At 43.6% G+C, this 19,968-nt stretch overlaps 1 protein-coding gene across 14 annotated transcripts in view; it reads left to right on the forward strand.

Moving 5' to 3' along the window:
* Positions 1-3,929: 3,929 nt before the first annotated feature.
* The window catches only part of LOC104135805 (ankyrin repeat and KH domain-containing protein 1), a 102,269-nt gene continuing 86,230 nt past the window's right edge, over positions 3,930-19,968 (forward strand). For all 14 annotated transcript variants that reach the window (XM_035889199.1, XM_035889201.1, XM_035889200.1 and 11 more), the window contains exon 1: positions 3,930-4,079. The gene's annotated coding sequence lies outside the window, so the exon portion shown is untranslated. The remainder of the gene's footprint in view (positions 4,080-19,968) is intronic.

Raw genomic sequence — 19,968 nt, forward strand, 5'->3', positions numbered from 1 at the left:
CAGTAGGAGGAGGAGAGGACGGTGCTGGTACAGCTACAGCAGGAAGTGTTCTCCGTCGCTCGTAGCCTGTCTCAGTAAAGGGGCTATTTGTGAGCGGGTCCGGGCTATTCTGGGAAAAGTACTTTTTTTTTTTTTTTTTTTTTTTTTTCAGTAACGCAGTGTAGGAAAGATCAGTTTAGACTTAATATTGAAATGTGTTTCTAACCCTGTGTGTCGTTGCCCATCGTGCAAGAGTTGCTAGTGTTGTGATGTTGGTGCTTGCAAAGTTGCCTTTACGCACCCCTGACCTGAGGTAAACTCAAATCATGGTATTAAGGTATGAGTACTGATGTAGTTGAGCCCAAATAGCTGTGAATGTAGCTGCTGTGGAGGGAGGAACCAGTGGTGTAACTGGATCTGCAGAGCTGGGAGGTGGCTGCAGTCCTTGGCAGAGCTTCAGGGAAGGTCCATCGTTCCTGCGGATGAGCGTGAAACACGAGGATGTAGGGAAGTGCCCTGACGTTCAGCGTCCTGTCCTCGGGGCCCGTGCAGCGAGCAGCTTTTTTGGGGGTTGATTGGGAGTTACTCCTAGTTGCAGTTGGTTTGGCAGTTAGAATAATGTCTTGAATCCATGTGGTCCTAACGAGCCTTACCAAGTAAGATGCTTATTAACTGCCCAAAGCAGCTCGCAAAATAATCCAAAAATAGCCCAGTGACTGGTTACTCTATCGCCTTGCTCCAGATCTGATCAGGATAGAGCAGAGTGCCTACATTTTGCAACATGAGCAGTGTATAAAGTCCTTCAGGAATGCTAACGTGTAATCTGGTGGGTTTTGTTCTGGTTTTTAATGAAGTTTAATTTTTGTTTAAAGAAGTAAAAATTATTTGATGTGTTTAGGGTAGTTTGATTTTATTATTATTGTGATGATGGTGATTAATAGGTGATCAATGCAGGTCACTTGAGCTCACAAGAGCACCTGGTGGATGAAGTAATTTCTTAGGCTGCTGTTAAGTGATCAGGTACGCAACTGTTCATGCTCTCCAGCCTTAGTGTGCGAGAAACTGCATCCATTTACAGAGATGTCAGATGTTCTGACTTGAAAATGCATTGAAACTTGTTCTGGGAGACTGGCACTGGTACAGCTATTTTAACATTTTGCATATGGATTTCCGTATTTTCACACTCAAGTTATATTTGTGTTGTGGGGATGTTGTTAAGCTCTTACTAAAAATCAAAACAAAAACTAAAAATTGATGCTCAACATGTGCAGAAATAATGAAAGCAGCTGCCTTTTCTTGCTGCGATAAACTAAGATGAAAATACTGTGTATGAAGCAGGATTTTGTGTGAGGCTTGGACTGTGCAAGGTCTCTGGAAGTACAGTTGCAAAGCTAAAGAAGAGCCGAAAGGTAGGAGGAGTTGGAGAGCGGTGAAAAGAACAGGCTGCACCAGTACTGCCCGGCTCGTACCTTAAGTAAAAGCATCTGTAATTGGGTTTAATAAGCAGTGTTTGTGTAACCAGTGCTAAAAAGACGGACTATTTCAGAGGTTCCTGTAAGCAAGATGTGCTTCCTGTTGGGGTGAGAGAGATGTTCCTTGTGAGTTGGAGTGTGTGTGAATGGTGAATTAGCACCGATTAACGCAGAGAGGCGTGGTGGTGTAGGTAATGTCCCGTAAATACGGACAGGTGAGCGTGGGGTGGCAGCAGGTGAGGAGAAAATGGTCTGAATCTTTTTCTGAGGTGTCAAAAAAAAATGAAGTTTTAAAACTTGCAATGGAGCAAGCAGCTCCTGGAGGGTTGATGCAGGGCTGGTGTGTGCTTAGCTTTGCTGGGATGCATCAGACTTCTCCTGCGACCCAAGGCAAAGCCTCCCCAGGAGGCACTTTCAGCCTCTCTGCAGGATCTGTTGTTCTCAGGTGGGTAGTGTTTCTACCACGTTTGGTGTGTCTTCAGGAGGGAGGACTGCTGTTACATTTAGTGGTGTAATTGAAAAAGAGGGGGGGAAAAAAGGTCCATTAGCATGTAATAAAATGTGTTGTATGTAGTTCTCAACTCTGTATGACGAGCAATCGCTTATGTGCACAGTGGGATTTTCTACTTGTCACCAGGTCACATGAACATTGTTGCAATAGGAATAATATTTCTAACATATTGGTGAGGCAAAGTGCCTTGCGTAGTCTTGGGGAGAAAACGAAAGCCCCTGAAGTACTTCTGTAGATAAGGGTAGATCTTTCCAGAAGTCAGAGCTTGTGCATCAGAGCTGGGAGTCCTTAAGCCGGCTAGCTGGACCCAACCTGGGATGGGAGTTCTGCGGAGGGGAAGCTACTGTAGGGATATGTTTGCTGTGAGTTGTAAATAGCTCTTCTTTCTTTGCAGGAAAAATGTGTCAGTGGTTTAGGTTGCTAATTGTCTGCTGCTTTAATGCTCAACTCTTTCTCACAGTGACCGTTCTCTTATTTTAGGGCTGTTGTCTGGACCAATCTAGACATCTTGCTTCTTCAAGCCCTAAATCTTAGCCTGCTGTCTCAGTGTTAATATTTGTGCCTTGGCCCGCAGGATACAGTACCTGTAAGCTGGCCAACATCATGTGTGACCCCTGAGATGTGGAACTCCTGTTCTGTGTTCCTAAGAGCCACTCCTTCTCCCTGATGCCCATTGTATTCACCTGGTAACACCGCATTTCAGTGGGCACCCACGGCTTGGGTACCGAGGATAAGTTACGGAACATTTACATATCAAAAAGGGGAAGAAATGAACTCAAGTTGTTCTTGAATAGCAGCGCTCTGTGTAGCTCTCCAGGCTTATGTTAACATTCTTCACACAATGGGGCACTTAATGAGTTTGCAGATGGCCTGATTTGATTTTTTTGAAGTATAAGCTATCCCTTTCTTAAGGTGGTGTGGGGTGTTGTGTGATAGGGCCCAATATGGTGATGGTTTGCTGCTGGCGTGAGAAAGATGGGGAGGAACACAGAGAAAGGAAGGTGGGACTGGGGCATGGAGTGGGTAAGGGCAGCAGTGGCTGCGTAACGAGCGACTCGCTTCTGCAGCGTATTTAAGGCACTGATAGCATCGAACAGATAATGTCTGATTATGAAATAGTGTTTTTTTCTTAATTTCCTTTATTTTCAGTAATATATCTGAACTTGGGACAGATTCTGAAATTTTCTGCTCTCATTAGAGTATGAGTCAGGTATCCTCCTTGTTTACTCTGGCAAGCTGTCGTAAAACTACAGTGTGTTATGTTGAGTAATTCCATGAGCTTGTACTTGGAGATCATGTGGGCCACTGGTGGGACAGCATTATTGCTGCTTGCTTGGAATACCGGCTTGCTTAATTGTTCTGCGTATCTGTTCTTGTCTAGAAAACATTAATGACTTTGGTAATACTAAGTACCAGCTTGGAAACAGAGGCTTTGGGTCTGAATTGTATTTAACTATCATGTTGCTCCTCAAAACAAAGAAAATACTTGTGCTACGTTAGTTGAAATTACTTTTAAAAAAGAACTGAAAGGCATCTCGGGAAACCATTCGGTTCCCCCCTGGCTCTCGGATAGGTTCAGCTGTACCAAAGTCATTACTGGCAGCTTCTTTTAATAAAGTAGGCAGACTTCTGGTGATGAAGATGCTACAGCCTCTTGTGCCAGTCTGTTTTGGTGCATAACTGTGCAAACATGCATAACATTTCTTCAATATTTAGTCTGAGTTGCCATTGCTGTAGTTTAAGGTCTTGTTAATTGTAATTTTGACAATAAACTGTTTCTCATGTAGAGTTTTTTCTTTTGTGATTGCAACTAACTTTTCAGTGAGTTGACCAGATTTTTACAGTTGTATCCTCTAATCTATACAGTTAAAACATTATTATGATAGTACAGTTAATTATTTTGTGTTCTTTCTAATATAATACTTCAAAAATGGTAAAATTATTTTTCTAACTTGGCAAACAGGTTGAATCATTTATTTTGGACCAAGAAGATCTTGATAACCCAGTACTTAAAACCACGTCGGAGTTGTTCTTATCGAGCGCTGCAGAAGGTGCGGACTTGAGAACTGTGGATCCAGAAACACAAGCAAGACTAGAAGCCTTACTGGAGGCAGCAGGTACTTTCTTTGTGTAGTTAGTCTGAACCCAGCTTGCACACAGATCTGGCAACCTGTAAATTTTGATCCCAGTGAAATATTCACACGTCTGGAAAATTACCATGATGATGGGGAACAGAACATGGAAAGCGAGCTCATAATTCTTACAGGTGTTGAGGGCTGCTTGGTCCAGTCTTTCTGTGCATATAAAGTTAGAAAAGTTAATTCAATTAAATGGTATTTCATTGACCATTGTTTTATGGTTATCTGTGTTACCAGAGGGAGGAGTAAGGGGGAGAGAATGGAAGATGGTAGCCTTCCTAAAATGACATTTTTTCCCTGCTGCTTTGGTCAATATATAATTATTCATTCATTACTCCAGAAATTTATAGGTGAAATACTTACTTCTCTGTTGTGACTTTCACAAAAATATTTTTCCATTTTGTAGTTCTGAGCTCCGATTGTTAGAAAATACGTATTTAATGTTCATGTTTCAGAACCAGGCTAGATGAACATAGCGCTGCTACATCTGTTACTGCTATAATGAAAGCTTGGCTAATTTCAGTCTTCCTAAGGTTTGTGACTCAGATGTTTGCAGTGGATTTGAAAATTATTTGTTAGTTTCAAAATTCCAAGGACAAAAAGATGTAAAAACCTTGCTTTGAAACAAATCCTGTTTGATGACTGTGGGTGCCTACTCTGACTAGTAGTGGTGTGCTGAAACTGGAGGTTTCAGACTAGCTTTGAACACTCTTAAGATCTCGATAAAACAGCATTTGTTTGCAGGTGTTTAGATGCAAAGCTATGTACAGTCTTGGGGAGAGCTTCATTCTGAGGAAACAGCGGTGGCAGGGGACTCAGGCTTTGGGCTCTCTTTGCATTTTGAATTTGTTAAAAACCCAGCTTACAACAAAGCATAACTTTTTGCCAGCAGAAGGTTGCAGCAGCCTCTTTAAAGGAGGTCCCCTAAAATGACTCTAACCTGACAAAACTCTTTGGGACCAAACTTTGCTTTGCAGGGAAGATAGACTATTTCTGGGATACTCTGGACACAAAGGGAATTTGAATAATCTGATTCCTTTTTAAGCACTCTTTACAATGAAAATCAGTTGCAGTTTCTCTTGCGTACCTGATGTGGGTGTGTCCCAAACCCTGCTGCTGGCTTTGAAAATTGTCAGCGGAGGTGTCTGGTGGTAGTCAGTCTGAGGTGTGTGCTGGTAGCTAGGGTTGCAGGGTTCAAAATGATTTCATGGTGTTTAACACATCAGGGAGGTATCATTGCTCCTTGTAATGCCTGTGAGAATGCATCCGTTAGATTTCTAAGCAGTAGTTGGCTACTTGTCCCCAAGATTAGATGATTTGTTTTTAAGCTGAGGTTTCCGTGCTTTGACTTCCTGAGTGTTTGGTGTGAGGATGTAGAAAATGGGCAGAACAGAAAGAATCTGGAAAGAAGAGCAAATAAAAAAAGAGTGCTTTCCTTTGGTGCTCCATCTCCCTCTCTCAAAAGACTGGACAAAATTAATGCCACTTGATGAATGTGTGAGATCAAAAGACTGAAAACACTCTTGAGAAAATCTTCTAGTTAAGCAGCACTTGTCTTTCCCACCGCGAATTCGAACACTAAAAATATCATTAGGGTAACCTGAAGGAGAGACTGAGAATCTGGTAATTTAGTAATAAAAGCCATAATTTGAAAGTGATTGAAAAAGAAGCTGGTGTTTCTGGGAGATGTTCTAATATCTTCACTGGGTTTCTCTGGCTGGCTTGCCTGAAAATACCCTTTCCAACCTTAAGTGAGCTTCTAGGTTTCCATCATGACAATAAAGAAAGCAGCCTAGGGTTGGGACTTCATGTTGTTTTGCAGTTTGGCAAAAGCAAGTGATTTCTCCTGCTATTTCAGTCTCATTTTAGTTCCTGGCATTAGGGTTAGCTTGCAAAAGTAGATGGTGGAACTATGGCTCGAAGAAGTAGTTTAGCTACGGCCTTGTCTGATGTGGTTTCCAGCCTTCGTGGTGATGATCCTCTCTCCTGTGGGAGGCTTGTTCCTAACTTACAACGTGGAGGAAAATCGTCTTGCATTTAGTGTGTCAGATTTCTTAGGGTTTCTCACATGCAGGGTTCGTGGCTGTGTCATTAGGAGCTTAATGAGTATGACTCGCTAAACGAGTTTTGCTCATTCTTCATGAATCCTTTAATGCTCAGATCTCACATGGACGCGCTGTTTATTAATTCTGGAAGGTAAGTACTAGCAACTGCAGCCAGATGGGATGATGTTCTGCAAATTACTTATGCAGAAGTTTTTAGCCGTCGCATTCTTTAAGATTTGTTGGTGTTTTGTTTTGAAGTAGCTGTCTTGATTGGAGAGCCAGCTAGGTCTGCATGTGCAAGTGTAGAGGCCAGAGGTTAGTTGAACTGCTTAAAAATGTTTCTATACGTTATATTTACCCATCATAAGTGCTGGATATTTTTTCACAGTTCAGCTTGGAGGACTTAAAATATTTTGCGGTTTTGGATGCTGAGGCTGACAGCCTTAAGTAGAATTTCTAGCAAGAGGGTTGTGCCTCCCCCCCAGCGTAGCACCAAGTACACGTGTATGTGCGTACACACGCGTGCACCGCAGCCGTTAGATCCCTTGTGTTTGCTAGGTCCTCAGCCTGGCTGCTGAGCTTCAGTTTGGACAACCGTGCTTCCTTCTGTAATCTGTTTAAGCAAAGCAGAGGCGCTTTGTTAATGAACAGCTATCTTTAAACAACAGTCAGTGATTGTGTTATTTCACAAAAACCTAGTTTTACCTTCTGAAGACCGAGAGACTTCACTGTTCTGTGGATATCCTAAATATGACTTGTTTTCATCTTCAGAAATTGAAGATAAATTAAAACAATTGAATCCTGTTCTTGGGACGTTATCCTAAACAAGTCTCTTGTGTACCTTCCTTCAGTCTGCCTCCTAGTAGCAAAGAAAGGATTGATAGGTAAAATAGCCCATGGGAACAGAACCATTCTGTTTGGAGAGGTTTCCATTTTTCAGACTGTAATTAAACAGATTCTTAAGAGTTCTGACAGTGGGTTCGTGTTCTGCACTGGAAACATTCAGTTCCACTGTTATTTAGAGTGCTGTTGATTTCTTAAAATAATATTCCAGCTCTTGAAGAATCGTGGTACTTTGTGGATCCTCAGGAAGGTTAAGTTTCCTTTTTAGGGGCAGCAGTCGACTGCTGGAGGATGAGAGCTCTTTGCGGCCGTGAACGAATGGTTATAGTGTTCCCAGCTCCTGTTCTTCCTGGCAGGTTCCTTGGTGGGCCACTCAGCAGATGCTCTTAAAAGAGCAAACTTGCCTCCAAAGAGTTGGGGGAAGTTTGACAGGTTAAAGCTGTTTCATTTTCTGGTCCTGCCTTTTACAGGTGTCAGGAAGGGAAAATGACTTGCACGTGTAGCACGGGCCTCTCTGAGCACAGGTTGTTTCTTAAAGAGGATAGGGAAAGGTGTTGGGTGAAGCGTGTGGTCAAATAAAAATCCTGGATGCCGCTTCGGTGTATTCTGCACCCAAACCACAGAATTCCACAGGAAGTTGTAAAATGTCAAAATGTTAATCCCTGCACTTGGAATACCCTGGTTGTAGAGTTCCAGTGTGGTTTTCCTCAGTTTTCTAGGGAGTGATATAGAATGTTACTGAGCTGATGTTTAACTTGAGATTGGGTGCCTGTATCCTTACCAGCAGATCTTTTGAGCGTGTTCCTTCTCAATCTGAGCGTTGAGGCACTTTGGCAAGGAAGCATCCAGAACTAGATGCAGAAGAAAGTGGTAAAGAAACTCTTTGTCTAGCATTGGAGCACTTGGTATTCCTGTGGAGTACCTACACAGGGAGGAGTTGCGTTAGCAGTGAGTTCTTCAGGAGCTCTGCTATAAGAGGTTTGTGAGGAAAATCAGAGTATTTTGGAGAGGAACCGTGTTCAGCCAAGAGTTTGCTTAATCAAACAGATGAGTGGTCCATCCTTATGGTCAAACAGGGGGCAGAGTTAGAGACATGTTGAAATAAAAGATAAAGGTGACTAGAGACCCTCACGTAGAGGGTTTGGTGTATTTGAGACTCCAAAGTCTGAAATGATTAAATTGCAGTGTAAAGGGTGAAAGAGAAATACACTTTTAGCAAGGAGTGTCTGTGAACACCTGGTGAATTGAGGAGCCGGGTCAGGCGTGAGGGCCGAGCTGCTCTTTGGAAAGCCGGTAGGATGGAGCGGGACGGGACGGGGGGGCACACACGGGCTGTGTATTCTGGAACTGGGGGAGGCAAAAAGTGGAAGTAATTACCTACTTAGTGGAAATACAGAACACAGGACGAAATATGAATGGGCCCAGATAAAATCTGCCTGCTTTAGGATAAACTGAAAGGGTAAAGTGAGATTCAGCAATTGTAAAATTGAATGCTTTCCAGTGTGTGTATGTATCTCTGTATTTACCCACTTGCCAAGCTGTCGACCAAACCTGCTTGTTTTTTATTTTGTGATGTGACCAAATCCATTCGTTGTGCACTAACAGCAAGGGGTTGGTTTTTTTTAATTAAAATAAATTAATTATATTTGTTGCCCCAACATTAGAGGGGTTGAATGTGACAAGATAGACTGGTGATGCAGCACTGCCAGGGGTGAGCTGTGGTCTGAAACACCAGTTCAAAAGGTGCACGGCTCGCTTTCAGCCTGCACGGAGAGACGCCTTGGAAAGTGCCAGAAACTGGGCTAGATAAATCCTTTGATCATGTTGTTTATTGATCAATAAGATTCATGTGTGGACCCAGTGTTTCTTTTCTGAGAGCTGATGAGTAACTACCTTGTGATTTAAATGGAGGTGGGCACCTAACCCATTAGAAACTTAACCTCTGATGGGGTCTCCAAGCCCCGCTTCAAACTGAGGGCCGCAGAACGCGGGCCATTCGCGCTTGTCTATTTAATGGCTGCACCTCTGTGCTCGTGGGATGTAACAAAGATGTTTCTGGATCTGCACTGCTGTTCTTGAATAAAAAAAAAAAAGACAGACAGGGAGGAAAATAGTCAGGGAGGAGAGGAGATTGTTGGAATTTGAGCAAAGATGGAACTTTATTGTAAGAATGTGGCACTATCAGATTTGAAGTGTGTTTAGCCACCCTCAACATGGCAAAAGTCTTACCTCAGTCCAACTGCTTGAACCCATCTTTTTTTAAACCAAAAAAGGCTTTTTGCCCTAATTTGATCTGGTCTGAAACACTTGGTGTTGTATGGATGCAGTATATGGGCCAAACAGGAGCAAGAGTTGTCATTAAGAAAGCTCAAACAGGCTTCATTCGAGGCGTTGCTTTAGAGATCAAAGCTGTGCTACTGCCAGCATCAGCGCTGTCGTATGGACTGGGAAAATGCTGCCTTCAGAGGTACTGGCACGTTACAGTGACTTGCTCGTTTTCTTTCTTCACCATCTAAAGATTCAGAGTGGGAAGGAATATATGGTATGTGAAACGTACGGCTGTGTTGTGCTGTTGAGTAAGTTGGACAAAGCGCCTGAATTTTGTGCATGTAATTGAATTATTAATATTACATTTCTCTGAGGTTTTGCATGATTTAAATATTTTTTTCTAATCTAGTAGGCTTTTAGATTAAAAAAAGTCTAGTCTAATCCTACTCTTGGTCAAATTAACTGCCATACTTGGAAAGCGTGTTGCCACTTCTTGGCTCTTTTTCAGCTGGGTTTTGCTGTGAAGCGTGGTTTCAGTGCTGTAACACTTACACTGATACTTTTAGGTATTGGACAGTTAAGTTGTCTGACAAGATCCCAACACGGTGCTTTTGGAATTCTTTGGCAAAGATGATTCTGAGATTTTAATTCTTCCTCAGCAGGGATAGGGAGTGGGAAGAGATGGGACAAAAGTTACAAGTTTTAATTTATGAAGTATTAAAGTTGGCCAGGGTACTTCTCAGTCTCTTAAGTTGCCTGCATATTTACAGCTCTCCCTTTACCTGACTATATGAGTATTAGAGGGCCCTCTTAATCGGCCAGTGCTTTATGACCGCACCTTAAACAACTTGCCCAGTTCTCCTTTTAATGTGATTTTTTTTTCAAAGTCCTGGATTTTTTTTTTATTAACTCTACTTCTCCTTTCTATTTTACTTCTGCCGTATTTTATTTTTTGTGCAAGTTGGATTCTTCTGCAAGATAAAATCCCCTTTGTTCTGTTTTCCTTGTTCCAGCGTGGGGATATTCCTGGGTAAAAGCTTTTTCCCATTCAGTATTGTTTTCAGGACTTCTTGTGATATCAGTGCTTGGAGTAGCCTTGGCCAAGGAAGGAAAGTAGGGAGGGTTTGGAGAGGAGAAAGGCAGCAGCGATTACTGACAGCCCTACGTAATGCCTGGATTGAGACGGAATCCAGCCTGTACCAGGAGGAGATCCTACTTTTTTTTTTTTTTTTGCATCTATGCTTCCTTCATTCATCAAAGTGAAAATAATGGCCTTCAGGTTTGCAGTGGGGTGCAGAAGCTTACGCTGGGCTTTGTGCTACTGCTGGCTGTCGGCTCAGAGCTGGCTGCGTGGTACTGTGGTCTGTACTGGGGAGCTGGTGCCCCAGCAGCACCCTAGGGGCTTGCCGTGGGGCGGCCAGTAAGCCGCTTGTCTGTTGACAGCACATTGAAGCAAGTTCTTGTCTTGGTTGTCTGGAGGTTTGTGCTAGAGGTGGTAAATAAAGATCTTGCACGGCCATGTTGCAGGTAAGCAAGTTATGTGGGTGTGTGATACTGATCCGGTCCAGGAAAAACCAGAACACTGGCTCAAGCCATGGGTTGCTTAAAGCCAGCGTCTGGTATGCGCTGCTGCGGGCCCAGATGTCTTACCACAAATACGTACAAATATCTCAAGGGTGGGGGTCACCAGGACGGAGCCAGACTCTTCCCAGTGGTGCCCAGCACCAGGACGAGGGGCCATGGGCACAACCTGAAGCAGAAGAGGTTCCAGTTGAACGTGAGAAAGAACTTGTTGACTGTGAGGGTGATGGAGCCCTGTCCCAGGCTGCCCAGGGGGGCTGTGGAGTCTCCTTCTCTGGAGATCTTCAACCCCCGCCTGGACGCTGTCCTGTGCCCCCTGCTCTGGGTGAGCCTGCTTGGGCAGGGGGGTGGCACTGGGGGAGCTCCAGAGGGCCCTGCCAACCCTTGCCAGTCCCTGCCAGTCTGGGATTCTGGGATTCTGTATCTCAGCGGAGTATGGGGTGGTATCTTTTCCATGTTCTTCTGTTTCACTTGTCTGCACGCTGCCTCTCTCCAAGCAGATGGGTGCTGGGGGGATTCTTCCTTTAATGCCTGTGTAAGAGGGGAGCGTAGATGCCAACCTTGTGAGATGGAGCAGTTACTGCACTTGCAAGCTGGAGTTCATCACAGCGTAACTCCGCTCCCTAAGTGCATCAGGAGAGTGAGGAAGGAGCGAGGAGGTGGAAAAGCCTGTGTCTCCTGCTTGTGTCTCCTGCAAGAAGACTCTCTTAACAGTTTATTAAAACCCCTCCAGTTGCACAGACTTGAGTTGTAAGTTTGCATTTCTGATTGTTTTCTGCATTTCTTGGTCATGCAGTTTCCTTAGCACGTGATGATGAAACCAGTGTTCAGAAGTGCTCAAACAGAGTCTGAGTGTTCAGTGAATGGTTCACAGCGTGCAGAAGATCTGATCTGGATATCCCCACTCATGTTCCAGCTTTTTTGATGTTCTGTAGCTTGATGGCGAAGCGTGGTGGCAGCAACCAGTGGCAGCCACTGAGCTTCATGCCAGACAGACTGGTGGATCGGGTCGGGAGTCTGAACGTGTGGCCACCTCTTCTGGGTCTGTCTGGAAGGGCACAGTGTGGGGAGCAGGGGTAGGGGTGGGGTGCAGGGTGGCTGTGGGGGGAGCAGGGCTGCTCGCTGCCCCTTTGTGCAAGGGTTGCTTGAATGGTCTGTGACGAGTGTCTGGGGACATGTGAGAGGAATTAACTCAGCTCTTGCTGGCGGACCTACAATGCGTTGTTCTTCTATCAGTTTTGTAATGGCATTAAATATTTGGGTTTTGAAAGTGTCAGACGCAACAGATTGTACTGAGTCATGAGTATGTTGGGGTGGGTGGTGTAGCAGGTGAACCTTGCTTTTTTCAATTGGTAACCTGTGACAAAATGTTACTGTCGTGCATTTAGGAAGCAATTACAATAAACGAGTTTCTAGGAAAACAAATGATAATGCAGTATATGCATAGCATAAATGATCAAATTCTGATTGTGTCTAGAAAGTCAAGCTAGTTTTCACCAGATCAATGAAAAATAAAATTACGTAAAATATACTCCCACTCATCTTTGCTTCTACTTATGGAAGCAAGTGGCTTTTGTGCAATGGGGCATGCGTGCCTTCATTACCTGTTACAAATAATTTTCTGCCTTTTTAAAGACCTGATTTTGAAAGGTATGAAATTTGAATGAACTTAAATCTCTTGATTTAAAACAAGCTGTGGTACATTCAGCATATTGCATAAAAATGGAGTTTATCTGCTTTGTGAATGAAGTATTTAAATATTTGAAGATTCAACACGTGCTAGGAAACTTCAAAAAATAAAATTGCATTGCACAAATTTATCCTTGTTGTATCCATGAAGAAGATGCTTGCTGGGGGAACAAAAGGCAGAGTGTGGATTTGTAACGACCTTTTTCCCTGTGTAACACAGCATTCTCTCTAAAGCAGCAGTTACTAACTGGTCGTTTAGCCATCCCCTTTTCCTCAAATTCTGTACAATTTCATAAAACTTTCTGAAAACTAGAGCTGAAAGAAATCTCCTTAGATCCAGTTTTATCTCCTCTTCCTTCTCCCCAGGCAAATTCAGCTGTGCTTGTGTCACTCCTGCCGGGTGGCTTTGGGAACTGGTTGGACAGTGTCTGCAGCACTGGGAGCTCTGCGCCGCTGAGCTGCAGCCCGCGGGGTGAGAAGGTTTCTCTGAGCACCAGCCCCCTGTCACAGCTGCAGCGCCTAAAGAGGGGGCGAAGGGGCACTGCTCTGCTCTGGAAGAGCTTCACAGGGGAAGGAAGAAAGTTGTAGTAAAGCAATTAGTGTTTTTTTTAATGGAGTTGCTTTGGCTGCTTGTTTTATGCATCACATCCAAGTTCAGTGTTCCCTTTTTCAATGTAGCTGTCCTTAGAACTGACTCGCAGGCTTCTGCAGTTATCCTTCTCAGAGCACTCTTTTTTTTTTTTTTTTTTTTTTTTTTTTTTTTTTTTTTTTGCTAAATAACATCAAATCTTTCTCTGCCCTTAACTCATGCTATTTAGCTTTCATCTGCTCTTGTTCTCCTCTGCAGGCTCTGTACATGATCTCTGTTCTTCATAGCTTGTTGCCCCAAATTGGTCAAGTTGAGCTCCATTGATGCATGGAGGTTAGGAGCGTTATTTCCTCCATCCTGCAAGGTGTGCTTTTCTTTATACATCTCAGGTTGTTGTCTGCCTTTGCAGAAGTGTTGGTTTACAAGTTGAATTTGACCAACTTTTCCAAAGAACTGTTACCTGAACAAACTATTCTGTATTTGTGTAGTTGATTATTCCTGAATGCATACAGATATATGCAGTTGCTGACACTCCTGTTTGGATACGTCCTTTAAAAAAGCTTCTTGAATCTGAGTCTTTGTAAAGGCTAAAATTCTGTCTTTCCTTTCAAAGAATTATGTGGCTTTTGTGTAACAGAGGAAGGCTACCGTGAGCAAGAATATTCTGACCAGCCTGGCCTGGATCCCGCTTGGCTTTGCCTTGTATTGCCAAAACCAAGCAAGCAGCATGTTTTGGAAGCCTCTCCAGGGAAAGGAGCATGTAGGAAGATTTAACAATGGAAAGAGGAGAAACTTGCCATGTGGCTATGCTGCTCTTGTGGTGAGCGTGCCCAGTGCCGGATCTGCCCAGACTGCAGAGGCAGAGTAAGAGGTAGAACAACTTTATTTTAGGCTTTACGCAGATAAGAGCAAAGACTTGGAGAGAAATAATGGAAGACGTTTGCTTTGGTAAAATCTTAATTGGCCAGACTTTTCCATACACGCTATTGGAAGCATCTCCATCCAGAAGCTATCCATTGGATTGAGGCTGGTTACAATTTCTCTCTGCATTGTGTTCCAAAGAAGCTCAGTAAAACTTGTGCTCTCTGATGCCACGTGTTGGATTCTGTGACCTCTGATGGACCAAAGCTCCATCTGCAGAAGCCGAGCTTCAGAGACACAGACCTAGGTGCAAGTCCATCTCCTGATGCACCTGTGTTCTCTTTACTTTTGAACTCCAGGGATGCTGCAGAGAACAGAAAGGTGTGATGGTAAGAGTCCCCTGGACTGCCCTTGTAGAGGGGCGTTTTTTTCTAATGCATTAACAGTAGGTGGGAGTGTTCGCTCCTCAGGTTGAGTCATGGTAAAACAAATTCCTTATTTTCTCTCAGAATACTGTAGCATCCTGATTTTTGGTTGTTTTGTACTCTGTAACCTCCTGTGATGCTTCCAGAGACCTTACTCTGGGGATGTTTTGTTACGCAGCATATATGTAATGGCAGTAGCTGAAAGGCTGTGGATCTTAAGTAGAGGAGAGGTTTCGTGAACAGATTATCAAGTGTTCCGTTTGAAACATGAATTTATACACTAGTCTGTGCCATACGCTGTTAGGGTGGGAATTTTTTTTAAGAATTGGTGCGCTTGCTTAGCCTCTGAAAATACTTGGGTATTTTGGCTCGCTTTGCCATACATGTTTGGCATAAACTGGGGGCTAAAAGTCCATGGGCTTCTGGGTTAACTCGATGATGTTACTGGCCCTCAAAGTTTACTCTTCGTTCTTTGCTTGAAAATGTAAAAGCGTTTTCAATTTTTTTCTTCCCAGATGGTCACTGAGTACTGTACTGAGCCAGAGCCACTTTCTGATTCAGGAAAGCAACTGCAGCCCATTTGGACTCAGTTTCCCACTGAATGCTAGAAACTTGGAGAAAAGAGTTCAAGGGGGGATGTTTGCCCATAAATAGCATTCAGAGGTGATTTGAGTTCTCCCTGCATCTCCCCTGTGCACGGGGGTCATATCCCGGTGTTGGTCTCCGTAGGGGTATGGTACTTTTCCTCCATAAGCCTTTGGTTACTCAAAAAGGAGAAAGTATTTCTACTCTTGTCTCATCCTGCCACCAAATAGGTGAGAGTGTCTGTAAAGTAACTTGTTTTTAAAGGTCAGAAAAGTAGATGAGATGTAAAATATTTGGCTTGGCTAGACTGCTAGAAGTCAAGAATAGGACATAGGTGTACCTGCTGCAGCATGAATAAATTTGTTCTTCTCTTGATGTTTCTCAGGGCTATGTGGGGTTGCTTATTACCCTCCCACCGTGGATGGTGCCATTTCCACGTTCCTCCTTCCCATGTTTCAGTAGTAGCCCTGGCTCTTTGAGGTGTATCCTTCACGTTCTTGGAGACAATTGTCAGTCTTGAAGTGAGGACATACTAGTGTTTCTCTCTGATAAGGCATGGAAGGAAGAACCAGGAATTAAAGAATAATTGCCTACTGTTAGCCTCAGTATTTTTCTGTAAAATAATGAAATAAACCTTGTAAATTTTTCTATATTTGATGGCACAAAGTAAAGGATTTATTTTGAAGCTCTTACAGAGGTCATGATTTCTGCTTCTGGATCTCTTACAGAGTTGCTGTCTTTATAGTTGTATGGGTAAATATTGTAAGCACTGCAACCTCAGATAAAACAAATTCCCCAAGAGTGACTTGGGGTTTTAATACTACTTTGTATAAGCAGCCAGAAGCAGTCTGTTTCTTTTTTTTCTCAGTTTCTTGCCTGATTGCTTCCTTGAAGTACAGGAGTGTCAGAGCTGGTGTCCAAAGCTCTGAATTTGGAACCTAACTCCCTTGATTCCTGCCGGGGTACTCGTAGACGGTGACAATTCTTGCACATCCATTTAGCACGTGTAGCGTGACTACAAGCCAGTTGTGTGTGGGTACGCATGTGTGCCCGCACGCCTCCTTTGGCAGGGTGGGAGCAGGTGACTGCCCGCGCTGGGGAGATGTGCTGAGTCTGCCACGGGAGCCTGCATCCATTTGAAAGCTAAACAAAGCCAGGCGAACTATTCCGCTTGTGGCTGAAGTTTTCCCTTAGCTAATCACAGTAATACTGGCAAGCGTGATACACCCAGAAGAACATTTGTTTTAAATGCGTAAATGTACTTGAATACTTGCTGGTGCTGTGGCCCTGGAAAAGATGTTGCAGGGGGAGGGAGGAGAGGGCTGGTAAGGGAAGAGGCATCAGGCACCCAAGTAATGTGCTGTGATTTTGCTGCCATGGCAGATCTTTCTGGGTGTGTATCTCTGGCTTTTATCTACGCTAAGGGTGAAAAAAACCCTAAAAAAAAAAATTCCTGACTTGGTCATTCAAAAAAAAAAAATTGAAAATTAAGTGATAACCTCCTGTTCACCTGTAACGTACCTCCCATTTAATCCTAGAGAAGCACCAAAACAAATTCAAGTCCAGAGTAATGTAGATGTTTATAAACTAGTGCTTAATCCCATCCTTGTCCTTTATAATTGGGATTAAAGTTAGCATTGTGTTTTGAATATTCCCCTCAAATGCAAGACATTTTCTTACAATTAAAAACAAGTTAGAAAGGAGGCCTTCATTGCTGTGGGTAAAAGTGTTGGTTTTTTTTTTTTTTAATTAAAAAAACCCAAAACAATCACCAAACAAACAAAAAAACCCCCAAACCAGAACAAACCCCAACAATTTACTGGAACTGGTAGAATTAGCTGCTACTCTGTGACTTGTTTAATAAAAACACCCGAGTTACTGTCAGGCCTTGTACAATGCCTGGAGCTAGCTCATATACCGAGGGCAACGGGCAGGGTACTGGGACTTTTCTATAGGATGCAGAATTTTTTTTTCCTGAATATTCCAGTGATGATGCCTAGAAGGCATCAGATCTTTACAGACTGAGAAAGTCTGGAAGAAAAGTAGTTTGTGCTGCGGGAATGATCCCTGGCGTGTGCCTCACAACCGTTGTTGGTGCTGGGTTCCAACTGTCCCAGGGTTAGAGCGATTTCTCGATGACTAGTGGTGTCTGACTCTTCCCCATTGCAGTCCCTGCGGATGTCCATCAAGCTTTTGGTTTGGTTGGGGCTTTTTCTTTTTTTTTCTGGGCTGGTCGTCTACCTCTGCTCTGAACTCCTGATGAGTAAGCAGTACCTGTGTGCCTGTACTTGCATTTGATATGTCTTGCAAGCCAAAACACAGCTAGTTTGACTGAACCTCTTCTGTAGGAGTCTCCATTGCCACACCTTGACAAGATCTGGTTTCGCTTCTTGTCTCTTGCCCTCCGCTGTGTGGTTGGTTTTTCTTGTTTGTTTGTTTTTTTTAAAAGCCAGGTTCCTTGGAGAGACGAAGCTTCTTTTTTCCAGTACAAAATCTTGGGGCTGAGGAAAATGCTCCTTCCTCCCCTCCTTTCTGTCTCCCTTCTCCATCTTGTTGCCTGGTGAGTATGCTGGCTGAGCAGATGCTCTGGCCAGCAGGGATGTGTGGGATCCAAGATGGGATAAGCCAGCAGGTCCATGTTGACTGAAGCCTGGCTGCTAGGGGTAGAGGGTAGGAACTGCAGGCCAGGGGCTCATGGTGCGTATGGAGTAGTTCTTTGCTATTATTGGCTGTAGTATCTCATAGGTGTGGGAATGTACTCACTGGCTTTTGGACCAAGGCTTAATTCTTCCAAAGATACTTCAAAACAACAAAACCCAACGGGGCGGGGGGGGAAAGAGGAAAAGGAGAGAATGCGTGAGTGCTCCGGACCAATCTGGGCAAGTTCAGCATTAATGTCTGTTCTGTTCATCACGGTGTTAAATTTTTGCTTCTCTGCTAGAGGAAATATGAACACTTTCTTGTACTTGAATATAATTCTTCAGGCTTTGTGTTGAGCTACAAGCCCTCTTGTATTCTCCCGTGAGCTTTAGCTTTGTTTAAAGCAATTCAGCCATTGAATTGCTGTTTAAATGATGACTGCGACAGAACTGGCCATTTTTTTTTACTGTATTATTGCTTTTGTCCTACTTGTAGCTGCTGCTTTACAGCATGAGGTAATCCAAGAGGCAGATACCTCTCCCAGATGCGTATTTGCAGTGAGATGGGTGAAAAAGCCGTTTGCTGATGACGAAGTATGTCTGGAGCTATGATGCAGGAATAATTCATGATGCTCCCATATTAACAACGTGTAATGTATATGAGATTGAAGTGTATATAGCTGGGTGATCAGCACGATTTTATGCACGTTCGTGATGAATGGGATGGATATGTCTGACGTCCTGGTTCCTGTAAGGAAAGGGCAGTGTTGAGGATTGTACCTGGGAACTTGTCACCTTGTAGTAAGGCAAATGTTTTGTTAATAGAAAGAAAATCTTGAAAAACAGAAAGGTTGGGTTTCTTTTTATAAAGGTATTTGATTAGGAGCCAAACTTTGGACACTGTGAACGGGGGGCAGAGGGGGAAGGTTGCAAGGTGGCTGAGGTGGTTTAGTGGCTGTTTGCTGTCACCATCAGGCAGGCACCACCGGAGCTGCACAGCACAGAGGAGTTTTCTCTCCTCTTGCCAGTTCTGGTGGTGGTTACAGAGACCCTTTGCTGGTCAAATTAATCTTGCCGTGCTGGTAGAAAGCTCCCTCGTCTTTTCCCGACTGGGAGAGCGTTGGGGTTGGTGGGAGTGCCTGGGGAAGCCCAGGGAGAGGAGGAGGACTGAGTCATCTTCCTGGCAGAGGCCAGATATTAGATCGGCGCAGAAGAGCTCGTGTTATTTCAGCTTTAGAAAAGGTAACTCAGTTTTCATACAATGGGAGAAAATGGATGCTTGGAGAAAGCTTGAAAGAAATCAAAGTGATAGAAAAATTTAGAGTTGTGCTGTAGCAAAGTCTGTCACGGTCAGGAATTGAAGTAAGATGCAGAGCATGAGGAGATAGCTATGGATAACCTTTGTGGTATTATTCTTTCCTATTTAAACTCTTATATGGTAACAGAACTGTCACAATCTTTTATTTTAGTGTATTAAGTTAAAATGTGTGATATTCCGTACCTGTCAAATATCTGTATTCTTTCTTGCATTCTGAAAACAAAGAAATAGGTGGGGTGGGTTGGTGGGGAGGCATTGGGTAAGACTGCAGGCTCTTTGGGGAGGTTGGGATCTTGCTGGAAACATCTGTAAGTCTGTGCAGAGCTGTGTTTTCATGGCTGAATTCGCTTACCGGGCTTCCAAACTTCAGTAGAAGTGGAAGTTGCTGGCTAACTCGTGAATCACCTGACTAGGTAGCCTGGTATCAAAGTAACGTGAGACTAAATTGCAGTCTAATGGGGAAACTCTCAGAAGAAATGTAAATGTTAACGTGTATTGACTGCTTAATGAGAATTCGTGTTTGTGCTCAAGTATAGAAAATTAGTTTTCAGATTTTGAGGTATCTCAGCACACTGATGTAAAAGCAGGTGATCCCAAAAAGGGACCCTTGTCCTCAGGATGTTAGCAAAATACCAGTAAGAAGAAATTGTGGCTGGGGAAGTACTGCCTAGCTCTTGATTCTGAAAAAGGAAAATCTCACGGCTGCAGTTGCCATACTGGAAAGCAGAGAGAAATGTCATCGAGACTTCTGGCTCCCGCTCTGACAACTACATTGAAATGTATGGAAATGCAAATATAATATTAAGAGTTTGCAGTGCCAAGCAAGTGAAAAATTAGAAGCTGGAATGAAGGGTAGCTTTCTCCAGTGGCACGTGCGTGGCCTTTCGGGTTCTTTCAGACATCCCCTTTCACGTGTGGATACTGCTCAGGCGGGTGAGCCCCTGTTGTTTTTAGGAGTGGGGGTTTGTGACAAAAGGGATATTTTGAGGTTAGGACCATGAAAGACAACCCAGGAGAATAAAAGG

This window comes from Egretta garzetta, unplaced genomic scaffold, assembly GCF_000687185.1.
Source record: "Egretta garzetta isolate BGI_Z169 unplaced genomic scaffold, ASM68718v1 scaffold692, whole genome shotgun sequence".
Lineage (NCBI taxonomy): Eukaryota > Metazoa > Chordata > Aves > Pelecaniformes > Ardeidae > Egretta > Egretta garzetta.